General features: G+C 36.7%; 1 protein-coding gene across 8 annotated transcripts in view; it reads right to left on the reverse strand.

Moving 5' to 3' along the window:
- The window catches only part of DIO2 (iodothyronine deiodinase 2), a 202,594-nt gene that overhangs the window by 69,228 nt on the left and 121,028 nt on the right, over positions 1-12,338 (reverse strand). For 5 of the 8 annotated variants that reach the window (XM_082736340.1, XM_082736347.1, XM_082736339.1 and 2 more), the window contains 2 exons: positions 12,047-12,138; positions 11,337-11,412 (listed from right to left, as the gene is read on the reverse strand). The exons of 2 other annotated variants lie outside the window; for them this stretch is intronic. The gene's annotated coding sequence lies outside the window, so the exon portion shown is untranslated. Of the gene's footprint in view, positions 1-8,966; positions 9,089-11,336; positions 11,413-12,046; positions 12,139-12,338 lie in introns of all 8 variants that reach the window. One more of the 8 variants, XM_082736342.1, reaches the window with a different exon arrangement.

Consider the following 12,338-nt stretch of genomic DNA (forward strand, 5'->3'; position numbering starts at 1 on the left):
CATCCCAAGTCCATAGTTTACAATAGGGTTCACTTTTGGTTAAGGTCTCTCTGCCTTTTCATAGCTCCACAGCTCATTTCTTCTCAGCACTGAATAATATTCCATTATCTAAGTGTAATACAGTTTTTTCATTCACCTACTGAAGGACATCCTGGTTTCTTCTAAATTTGGCAATTATGAACACAGCTACTCTATGCATCTATATCCTGGCTTTTGTGTGGATATAAATTTTTGAATCTTCTGAGTAACTCAAAAAGCATGGTTGCTGGATCATATAGTAAGAGTATGTTTATCTTTATAAGAAAAGGTCAAATTGTCTTTCATAGCAGCTGTACCCACCAGTGATGAATGAGAGCTCTTGTTGTTCCACATCCTTGTTAACATTCGGTGTCAAGAGCTCTGGATTTTGACCATTCTAATACGTGTGTAGTGATAGCTCATTTTTGTTCTAATTTGCACACCCCTAATAACATAAAATGTGAACTATCTTTTCATATGTTATTTGTCATCTCCGTATCTTCTTTGGGAAGATGTCTTTTAAAGTCTTTGGCCCATTTTTAATTGAGTTGTTCATTCTCTGATTGTTAAGAGTTCTTTGTAGAGGTCAGTTGGTACAGTGTCTGTCTTTGGCTCAGTTTATGATCTCAGGGCCCTGGGATCTGGGATCAGGCTCTCTGCTCAGCAGGGGTCTGCTTCCTGCTCTCCTTCTGCCCCTCTTGCCCCTCTGCCCTGTTCATGCTCTCTCCTTCTCTCAAATAAGTGAATAAACTCTTTTAAAAAAAAAGGTGCTTTGTATATTATGGTAACAATTCTTTTCGAATATGTCTTTTACAAATTTTTTCCAAGTTTCTGATACTGTTTTTGGATCTGTGTTCTTTTCAGCATTTACATTATGTCATTATTTTGTATTAAGCAGTTTATCTTTGTTATTGTGGTATATATACTGAAAGACCCCTCCCCTGGAAGATAGATAGGATAACTAACCGCTTGTTTGCTTTTCTGTGAACCGCTGGCTTTTAGGCGTAGATTAGGTTATTAATTGTGTGACTAATTGCTCTTTTGCCCTTCTGTAACTGTTTCGCTTATAGAAATAATAGAAGACACCATGATGGCATTCCTACCTTCCCCCTTCTTGTTCCCCCTCCCTGCCTCTCTCCTCCCGCGCACGGGCCCTCAGAACCAATCAGCTTGTTCCCCCTTCCCACCTCTCTCTTCCGCGCGAGCGGGTCCCCAAAGCCAATCAGCAAACTCCACGAATGCCTTTTTCAAAAGTTCAAACTGTCCACCAACCAGTTGCGCCCCACCCAAAACTTGTTTGTACCTTCCTATAAAAACCCGGCACCACCCCAGCCCGGTGTGCTCAGCTAGCAGGAGCTGCTGACCACCCGCAGGCGCGCGCTGACCACCCGCAGGCGCCTGCGTAACAATAAAGAACCTCTTGCTGATTGCATCCAGTGGCAGTGTTGGATTCTTGGGTAAGGGGATCCGCGGGTCTTTCAATACATAATGCAAAATTAACTGAATTTAATCATTTTTAACTGCACAGTTCAATGGCATTAAGTACATTCATTGTTATGCAATCATCATTACTACCTACCTCCAGAACTTTTTCACCAACCCAAACTTAAAATCTCTATCCATTCTACAGTAACTCTCCATTTCCCTTTTCCTCCAGCCCTGAAACCTACTGTTCTATCTCAATGAATTTGACTATTCTAGGTATCATACCAAATTTGTCTTTTTGTGTCTGACTTATTTAACATAGCAAAAGTTTTAAAGATTCATCCATCTCGTAGCATGTGTTAGAATTTTGTACCTTTTTTAAGAACTGGGTATTTCATAGCATGTCATCATTTTAAAATGTCATATAAATGGTCACTCCATCAAAGCCATGATGCCAAATACCCTTGGCCAACTAGCTGATAAGTTGTAAAATACCATGAGCAAGTTAGCCAGAATCATATGTAAATGATGCATGTGATCACTTCGGCAGTTTTATTTAAGGGAACCAAGAGTGTCCTTATACTCTTAAATGTCTCCCTTTCTCACCTGTGATATGTTATTTAAAATTCTGTACAGGCTATTTCTAAACTCAAATATTCCTGGAAGGGAGTAATTTATTAAGACAACATCATCTTAGGATGGTTTAGATATACTGCTTTCTTTTGTGATAGGAGAGATCTTAAGAGGGAAAGAAAGAAAATGTTTCTTCTGTTTCAAATACTCTGTGAAGTGTCATGTAATGCTCATATCAGCTCCATAAAGTAGGACTGCTAATCCTCTTGGAAATGAGGAAAGAGAGACTCAGGTTCAGCAACTGGGACCAGAAGACCAACTGCTATATGGGAAAGTGGATTTCATTGTCAGGTCCAGTACTTTTCTATTACACCATGCTGCCCACCAAAAAAGAGTTAGGATTTATGGAAGAACACGTAAAAGAAAGAAAATACCAAGAATAACTCTATCAATCAATTTCCTAATTTTGTCTAAAGTTAGCGTAGGTTGTTATTTCAACCGACCGATTTCAGTAGAAGTTGCTTCGTGTTATGAAATGACTAACATAAAACACATTAAAATTAATCTAAAATGTAGTCCATACTAATACTTTCCCAGTTAAAAAAAAGAGAGAGAGAGAGATTTACTGAGGGGAAAAAAGTAACGGATTGGTTCACTGGATTCCAAGTCGTAAGGCTCTAACCATTACATCCACAGTGGCTCCCGTGGATTGCTTTTTTTCCTATGGATGAGAGGAGGGAAAAATGCCAGGCTTCTGTTTGGTAAGTCATGTGAGTGTCTGAAATCCTTATTCTTAGGAAGTTCTTCCTTAGACATGAACAAAATTCTTCTTGCTTTAAAACTATTTTTCAGAGTAGATGGAGAATAACCAAATAACCAGTATTTTTCAAGATTCTATCCTAGAAGATTCTCAAGGAGCTTTTCTTCCCCAGGTGAGATAATGTTAATATCGTTCATTTTCCCTCCTACAACAATCAGAATTTTCTTAGACTTTAATAAGAAGTGTCAAGACGGAGAAAGCAACAGTTCATCTCCAGTAGTGGGCATCAGCCATGATCCATAAATGCCGAGTGCCTCTGCGAACACCAAGCATAAACATGAAAGGGGTTTTGTTAGTTTAGGTGCACTACACTGAAATAACCTAAACTGATATTTATTAAAACATGGGAACGCATAGCTATACCATCCAGATTTTAAGATGTATCTTACTATAGTGTTGTAATTTTATAGGCTGAATTATATAGAGAGAGATGGATAGAGAGAGAGGGGTACAAGATGAGATAGAAATGGAGATGAAGATTATGAAATTAGATTGTTTTAGATAAGACCTGAAAAAAAAAAAAAAAAGATCACAACATCTATTGTTAAGTGTTGGGTCCATGGTCAAAGGAACGAGACTAATACAAAGCGAAGGTCAAGCAAAGCTTTATTTCGTGCGAAGCATCGAGAATCAAACCGACTGGTCGGGGTCATCTCTTACAGAGAGGGCAACCGCTCCCTGCCTTGCTGACGAACTTTTAAGGCCATGCGGTTGAGACTGGCCACACACAGGTGGCCAACTGAATTACAGTTCACCCCATAGTAACTATTTGAACTAGCCTATCACCTTAGTCAGGATTGGCGCCTAAAAGGTGGGGCCCACACTCCTTGGTAGCTAGGGAGACAGTATGCGCGCTTTACTGATTGGATGTCTCCACCTGGCCTGACTCATCCCTGCATTCGGGCTCTGTTACCTCTACCTGACCTGACCTGCCCTTGTATTTGGGCTCTGTTATCAGGGACTGGTCGACCATATTCTACTGGTTTCCCAGACTTGATTTTAAGTAAGTTCCCCTGGGTGGGTGGGGGTGGGGAAGAGACACGGTCAGTTTATGTTTTACTGCATAAACAACAAAATCACTGTTTAACCAGATGGAATCACTCTGGCCTATAGGCACTTACATTAAGATCTTTATGAAGCCCTAAAATCCAACTGTAGAGGTATCACAAAAGTTCTCAACTCTGCAAAATGAAATAAAGTCTTTAATGTGTTTCTTGGAAATGTAAACAAATCACATGGTATCTTTGTTGCAGTCTGTTACCCAGCAGTATAGAAGTCAAGCAATATTAGATCATATGATAATCCAAGAAAAACTACTTCTCCTTTTGACCTAGTTTCAAAAGCATTATCCCCTGGCTTTGAAGATGAATAAATATGCTTCTTAAAGTACTAGAGTAGGCCATCAAGTCTTAGTAATGGATTCTATTAATTATCAACTAGTCCCTATTAAAGTGAGTTTAAAATTGACTTGAAAAAAAAAGTTATTGTATAAGCCTTTTAATTTATCTCTCTTTCTTTACTAAATGATTGCATATTGGTTGTTCAAGAGATTTCTAGTTATGCTTAGCCTTAGATTATCTCTTTAATAGAAAGAATCTTGAATGATATTCCCAATGCTCTACAACTATCATGATTAAGAAACTTAAAGATAACCTCCCTTTTTAACCCCCTTAGTTATTCCATAAATGTTTATATACTAGAACTACCATTTTCTTTAATAAAGACATTTCTACAAAACTACCATTATTATCCATTATATTTCTTAAGCACCACTATGCTTATTATGGGCAAGATTTATAGAAGGTCAATTTTTGCCCAGCAACAGCTAAAGGAAAAATGTTAGACATAATTCTTAGTTCTTTTAAGACAGAAAATATCAGTGAGAGATTGTGATTATCTTCTTTTCAAATTGGTTGGCATTTCCTAGCTCCAGAGACACTAGAAATTTGAAACTGACTTGGGAGAATAAATAATTACATACGTTTTCTCTAATAAATGGTTCAGTAGTCCTCCCCTTCATTATACTTTAAGTTCATGTACTAATTGAATAATACACATTTTAAGATAAGAATACATTTGCAAATGTAACATATCCACATGGCTATTGAGATATATAATTGGTTTTGGAAGTGTTTACCACTATTGAAAAGGTTGTGCCTAAAAAAATTGTCAAGTTGTTTCCTCTCAGTGGTTTAATAATGATAATTTTTTTAAAAATTGAGTTTTATACATAGGGAGTCAATATTAATTATTACTATAAATCTGAATGTTTGGAAACTTATCAGAACATTTACAATAAAAATAAAAGAATACCTGAAGACTTGACTATTACAATTGCTTTCTTATGAAAGAGTGAACATTTATCAAAGCGCATCTTTCTTTTGGTATACCATAGCATTAATCATGTTCTACAAAATATTTAGCAAAGAGGAATATTAAAACCAAGAGAAAAATTATCTTTCACCTTAATAGGCAATGATGATTTCTACTAGACTCTTTCAACTTATTGCCATCGGACTACTATTACCTGTCTGTGGGTAATAAACTTGTAACTCTGTGAAGAAAGGGTTTATGGATGAGAACACCTAAATTTTAGAGAAGTTATGTAAGTTGATTGAGGTCACGTTGCAAACAAAACAGAAACTTGATTCAACTTCAAATGGATCCAACTCAAAAATTACATGGACCTTTTTTAATTATACCATTACATTATGCTTTTCTCTATAGCCAGCAGCAACTAATGCTCTTCTCAGTACCACCATTACTAGGATCTTGCCTCCTAATCCCTTGAACTATATACATCTAAACCCTCACAGCAAAGTAGTGCAAGTGCTCTCTGGTGATTTAAATTAAAACTGGAGGTTCCCAGGAAAAGAGCCGAACTTGAAGATGAATTCAAATCTGGACATTTGGGGATAAAAAGCTACAAACAAAGAAGCTTGTTCTGCATAGTAGAAGCCTCCAAGAACAATAAATGCCAGGGTCAAAGGGATAGAGAAAAGCAGAGTGTAGCCCAGCTAGTCTCAAATGCATCAGCTCTGTGCTATCTCTGTGTTGGAGGTACCTCTGTTATCTTACAGTTCTAAATAATCTGTCTACACCAGAGTACTCATGAGCAGTGCAGATTTTACTGAAGATTCTGTAGCGAAGATGGAGGAGGAGATTTAAATCGCACATCTCTCTAAAACCTTTAAAGGCTTCCATTAGATGTTTCTCTTCTTTTCCAAATCACTACCAAGACCTTTTTTTTCTTTTTTTGCCTCTTTTCTTTCTCCACATGCTAGCCAACCTTGCTTATTCTTCTCTTTCCTCCCCGAATTCTCAGAATCTTTAAGTGCATCTCCCTTTCAGAATGCTGAAAATTTCAGCTCTGCTTCAGGGACCACCTTCAAATTGCACTTAATCCCCTAGACACACAGGAAAACAAAGGCCTTCTGATTTACACCACTTGCCATCCATAAAAGCAACGAGAGATTACAGCATTTTCCAAAATAACCTTGGTTCTCCAGAATCCATATCCATAAAAATTTATCCAGAATCAGTGTTCATGAACATTATGTGGACTGATGTTATTCTCTGCATAAACTCTGCCTGTCTCCGTGTTCACTCTAGACGTCCTCACCTCAATCATACTCTCACCCTTACTTATTTCAAATCCTGAACCTGGAGTCTGACTTTGGCCAAAAGTCAGAATGGACCCTGCTTCCAAAGATGTTCACCAATAAAAATCAACAACACCCCATTTATTCAGCATGTCCTGTGCACTTGGCAGTGTGGTAAACACTTTAAAAATAAGCAATTTAAACCTCCCAAGAAGTCCATGAAGTAGGTATAACTGTTCATATCTGTCCCTTGGCCTTTCCCTTGCATAAAACAGGACTTTTGTCTTGGTGCTCATACATTAGTGATAAAAAGACAGTTTTCTCAGTAAGCAGCCACAAACAACACAGATGGCTAGATAACAATTACTTAGTACTGACCTTGATCTCACATCTTAATGATTTAATAGGACAAATAAAGTATGCCATTTTTAAAAATTTAATTCACTTAAGTTATGTAGTGCTAAATAACTTCTCAAATGGTGTCACCTACACAGTCTTCACAGTAACACTAAGAAGCAAATATGGTTATGACCCATTTTCACAGACCAAGAAAGGAGACTCATAGATATTAAGAAACTGACATGAAAACCTATTAACAAATGGCAGATATAATAGCTGTCTTATAATCTCCCTTACAGTCTATATACTTTGAATAATATTGTGATTCCATATAATTATGTATATTAACTATATTGGATAGTTAACTATATAAACACACACAGGCACACAAACACACACACAGAGTAGTATGTGTTGTAGGGGCCAAAGCCAAGATGGGCCACTTCGGATGAACATTATTTTGAGCTGAAAGCAATTGATACCCCGCAGGCTCAAGAAAAACTTTTGGCCTACATTTAACTACAAAGAAGAATCTAAACTGGGCATCTTTCTCAGAATAAGGGTTATTAGCAAAGGTAAATTTTTTTGTAAGTGACCCATTTGCATCACAAGGTAACATCTAATTATTGAACATCTGTTCTTCTTATTCCCTATGAATTGCATTCTTCTGAATCCCCAGACCCTTACCACCTTCTCCTTAATTCAGGATGACATAAATACTTCATGTTGCCTGACTACCTTTGGAATTTCCATGTCTTTGTGGATTCCCCATGCATATGCTATTAAATTTGATTTTCTCCTATTAACTGGTCTCATGTTATATTGATTCTTAGTCCTGGTAGAAGGCCCTTTGAGGGGACAAAAATTCTTGCTCACTGAGAGTGTGATTGTATGTGCTAAAGAAATGGCAACTGGTTTAACAAGGCTGATGTATTCAATGCAGAGACTAATAGCTCAACAGTTAGCCCTCTGAAAAAGCAAAAAATTCAAGTGTCGTGAATCGACTCAGAAATTTATAACCATAACGTGAAAAATTTCCCTTAATTTCATCATCTGTAAACTAGAGATCACTATTATAGAATTTCACGTTATTTTAAAAAAATACAACTTTGTTTCGGTTTATGTATGTATGGTACTGGGGGTTGGCATACCACAATGTTTTCAGAGCTGATGGCATCTAAAATTCTGAACCCAGAGCTGATAATATAGCACATTCTTTCATACAATATCTACTGAAAGGAGGAAAAAATAGGGTGGTAGCTAAAAGGAACAATGAAGGTAAGGAGCAATCTGAATGGGTAGGAAAACTGAAATCAAGACAACTTAACATATATTCTATAAATTACCAAGTGAATATGAACTGCAAAGTGTAGTTCAAGTTTCAAATACAAAAGGACTTCCGAGAAATGAGATGACAATCGTAACAATGGTTAACATTTCTCTCACATAGGACAATTTGCCAAGAACATTATATGCATCATTTGCTTAATCCTCACATTGATTACACAAGGTGTTATTAGTATCATCTGCATTTTGTAGAGAGTGAGGCCTCAAGGGGTTATGCAAGAGCTCACCAGCCTGTGAATATTAGCCACCATTTCTAAATTGTGGCCACCAGCAGCAGCATTCTCTCAAGCAAAAGGGAAGGTGGGATGGGAAGAGGAAAACGTGGAGCTGCCAATCCACATGAATTTACAAAACAAAAGAAGAGTAATTTCAAACTCTGAAGTTAAAAAAAATGGAGTAATTTATGGCAGCTCAAACATTAGAAACTGAAGAAATTCTGTAACAACAGGGGCTTAATAAAAAGAATAAAATAGACTATAAATAAATAAAATGTATAATTGAACAAGTGTGTTCCAACTGGCTCTTCCTGTGGAGCTGCTATGGGGGGTTGGGGTGGGGGACAGGGTGGGTGGAGTCATGACTGAAAAAGACACCAGAGATGCATCCTAAGAGTCATGCAAGGAATTCTCACTGAGAACAATGAAAAGAGAATAGGAAAAACTTACAATGTCATAAAATAGCAAACATGTGGGCAAGTATTTGAGTTAATTGCTTGAAATAAGGTTTGGAAAATGATTCTTTAGCTAATGTCTTCTTAGAAAGAACAGAAGAACATTAAGTAATTTGATCCCAATCATTACAAGGGAGGTTTATATAAAATTCCCTGTTTCTCAGAGCCTCACCTTAACTTGGGCTATTCACATCACCATTTCTGATTCCAGAGTACTAGAAACCAGGCTCGTGCAGTCATGAATAGAAAGTGAACATGCCGTGGTGGGTTTCTTTTCCCTTACTCAGGGTTTTCCTGTGGGGTGTATATGGAAGGAGTTACATCATGCATAGCTAAATTATATTCAGTTCATCTGATTATAGACATCCCTTCCAGGAAAGCTTCCGTGCCTGATATGCTCAACTCTATTACCCAACTCTGAGGCACAATGAAAGATTCATGAGGACAATGACAGTATAGAGGTGTGAAATGCGAGATACCCAGGAGAAGATGAAATTCATTGCTCAATCACCATGTGTTTTATACAATACGGTGTGGCAAGCTGCATACATGATCAAAAACATATCGTTATAAACTATGGCACCTCATACTTTAGTTATCATCTCTGCAGATATGCAAAGTAATATCTCACCTAGGCAGAATGCTAATGATGAACAGAAGATGGTCATATTTCTGAATAGCTAGTACACACCTACTTCCAAAGCTCATACCTAAAACTTCCATATTTCATTCAGTGAAAAGTTTATTGGACTCTCACTTAGGACCTGTTTAGTTTTATTTTACATACAATTCTAAGAAATTTAGTATAACATAAGATTACTCTAAATCAAAATCACAGGCTGTCCCACATCCCCTGTCCTCACCATGATTTGGTGAAGGATTTCATATCTCAAAGCCTCCACTGACTCAGCTGTAAAATGGGTATTTCATGGAATGAAGATGTAATCAGCACATTGATGTAAAGTATAAACAGAACACAAGTGCCCTAGAGGTCAAATGCAGATTTTTTTTTCAGAGAACCTGGTATCACATTGTGAATCAACTACTTTATCTGAGCCTTAATCATCTTAAAGCAACTCTTTCCCATGCCAAGGAAAAAGGCTATTCTGGAATTCTTATGAGAATGATTATACATTGATCTCCACAGGGGAGACTCCCCAGGGGATTTTCAAAGGTAACTGTAATTTATAAGATTGCCTTTTATTGCTAGTTTAATATCTCCCTAAGAATTCAAACTGCACAGCCATCTTAACCTAACTAGCACAGGAGTATAGGGCTCTGGCTACCCTCAGTGCACTGCATCAATGCTTGTGATGATGAATAAAGACATCAAGAAAAGGTTAAGTGTGGCTTCTCTAATGCCCTGATAAAGAAGACAAAGCATAGAGACATGTTTAGAAAGATTACCCCTTTAAAAACCAAGAATTTAAGCAATATTTTTTTTTTTCAGGAAACTTAGAGGTTTCAGTCAAGAAAATTCATTCATTCCAAAAAGAGCTGATCACAGTTGCAAAATATAGGATCACCGTCTTCCCATTCATTTATACAGATGGTTTAATACTCTGTTGTCAGGACTTGAATTCAAGATTACCAAGGTAACTCTTTTTTAGGTGGAAAGGAGTTACCTAAACATATGCCTTTCCATGACCTTTGTTTACTGTACTAAATTGTTTATCTTTTTTTTTTTAATTGATTTGTACAAGCTCCTTACAAAGGCCCTTGAGGATATTAGGGATACCAGGCTTTGCTTCTGAATTCTAAATAAATTTCCACAGTTCACCCTTTGTTTTATGGGTTTTTTTGTTTGTTTGTTTTTGTTTTTTGCTAGAGGCTTTAAATTTTAGTGTAATGAAATATGACATATTTTTCTCTTATATATTTTTCTCTTACAATGAAATATCATGTAAAGGGAAACCTTTTCCAATCTGAGATGATTAAAATATTCTCCTATACTTTCTTCTAGTCCTTGTGTGCTTTTAGTTTCACGTTTAAGTCATTAATCCAATTATAGCTTATGTTTGCATTAGGCAAGGTAAACAAATTTCCAATAAAACATCTTGTTTGAAAATATAATTCTTTACTTCTTAATCCATGCAGATAAAAGCATGGATTTTTATACTATGCCTAGGAAAAATAAGTGGAATAGATTTTCCTTGTTATTGTAAGTTATCAAATACTCATCTCCATTAAAATATGTAAACATTTTAAGGGTGCCTGTGTGGCTCAGTGGGTTAAGCATCTGCCTTCGGCTCAGGTCATGACCCCAGGGTCCTGGGATGGAGTCCCACAGGCTCTCTGCTCAGCAGGGAACCTGCTCTCCCCCACCTCCCTCTGCCTGTTTTTCTACCTACATTGATCTCTCTCTCCGTCAAATAAATAAATAAAATCTTAAAAAAACAAACAAACAAACATGTAAACATTTTGGTATCATGATGAAAAGGAGAAGGGAACTAACACAATGCTAAAAATGTGTCAAGTACTATCCTTACACCACTTCATTGAATTCTAATGAAGGTGAGATTCAGAGCAGGTAATAACTTACCCCCAAGTCACGAAGCCGGTGAAGTGGAGCAATGGTTCAAAACCAATTTGTTCTAACTTTAAAACGTATATTCTTTCTGCACAAAGACACAGAAATGTTACAACATGTCTAGGGGATGCACGATTATAATATTTAATGGTTAATGCTATTTTTTCCCAAATGCTAAGTGGCCTATTTAATGCCTTGGATAACAATTACTATCTTCATGCTGTATCCAAGTATCTACAGAGCAAAAATGGTAATATAAACAGAACTCTATTCTTGGGTAAGGTGAGTGCTGGAAAATTAATTATTATCTCTTTTTCTAATTCTGTGTTCTGAATTTCTAGAGTGGAACTTAGTACAGAGGTGACATGATAATCTACAAAAGTTCTAGGCAATTGGGGAATTTTTGTGATTCTAGATATTTTTTTCAGCCTCTATACACTCATGAGAATTATTAAGGACCCACATAACAGGTTTGTGAAGTAGCATCAAAATAAATACTGTTGTTTGCACATATAGCCGAAAAGATATATTTATGTTAATGTTATGCACACTATTTTTCCTATTAATACCATGTCAACACAAAAGGCTTATAGCACTTTGTTATGTGAAACACTACCACATATATTACTGCAATTGATTTCCACAATCACCACATAAAAGGAAAAGCAAGGCAGTTATTATTTTCTCTGCTTTTACAATGTGACAGAAGTTGCACTGCTTACCTAGATCCCAAGGCAGGGAAACAAATGAAGAAAGGGGTCTACAACTCAGCTCCTGGAATTCCTAATTCAGTGCTTTCTACCTTGCTGTACTCCTTTAAAAAGAAAAGAAAAACCCAGCTTTCATTTTTGAAATTCTAATAAAATAATTTTTAAATGGTGTGTTTTATTAACATCTACCCTGTAGACCTAGCCTCTTATAAAAAGAGAAACTGTAATCTCAGTCCTTAGAGCTATTTAAGAAGTTAACAGGACACGTATCTGTCCTTGAGGATTGAGAAAAATAGCAGGTTGA

The sequence above is a fragment of the Mustela nivalis genome, assembly GCF_964662115.1.
Source record: "Mustela nivalis genome assembly, chromosome: 6".
Classification (NCBI taxonomy): Eukaryota; Metazoa; Chordata; class Mammalia; order Carnivora; family Mustelidae; genus Mustela; species Mustela nivalis.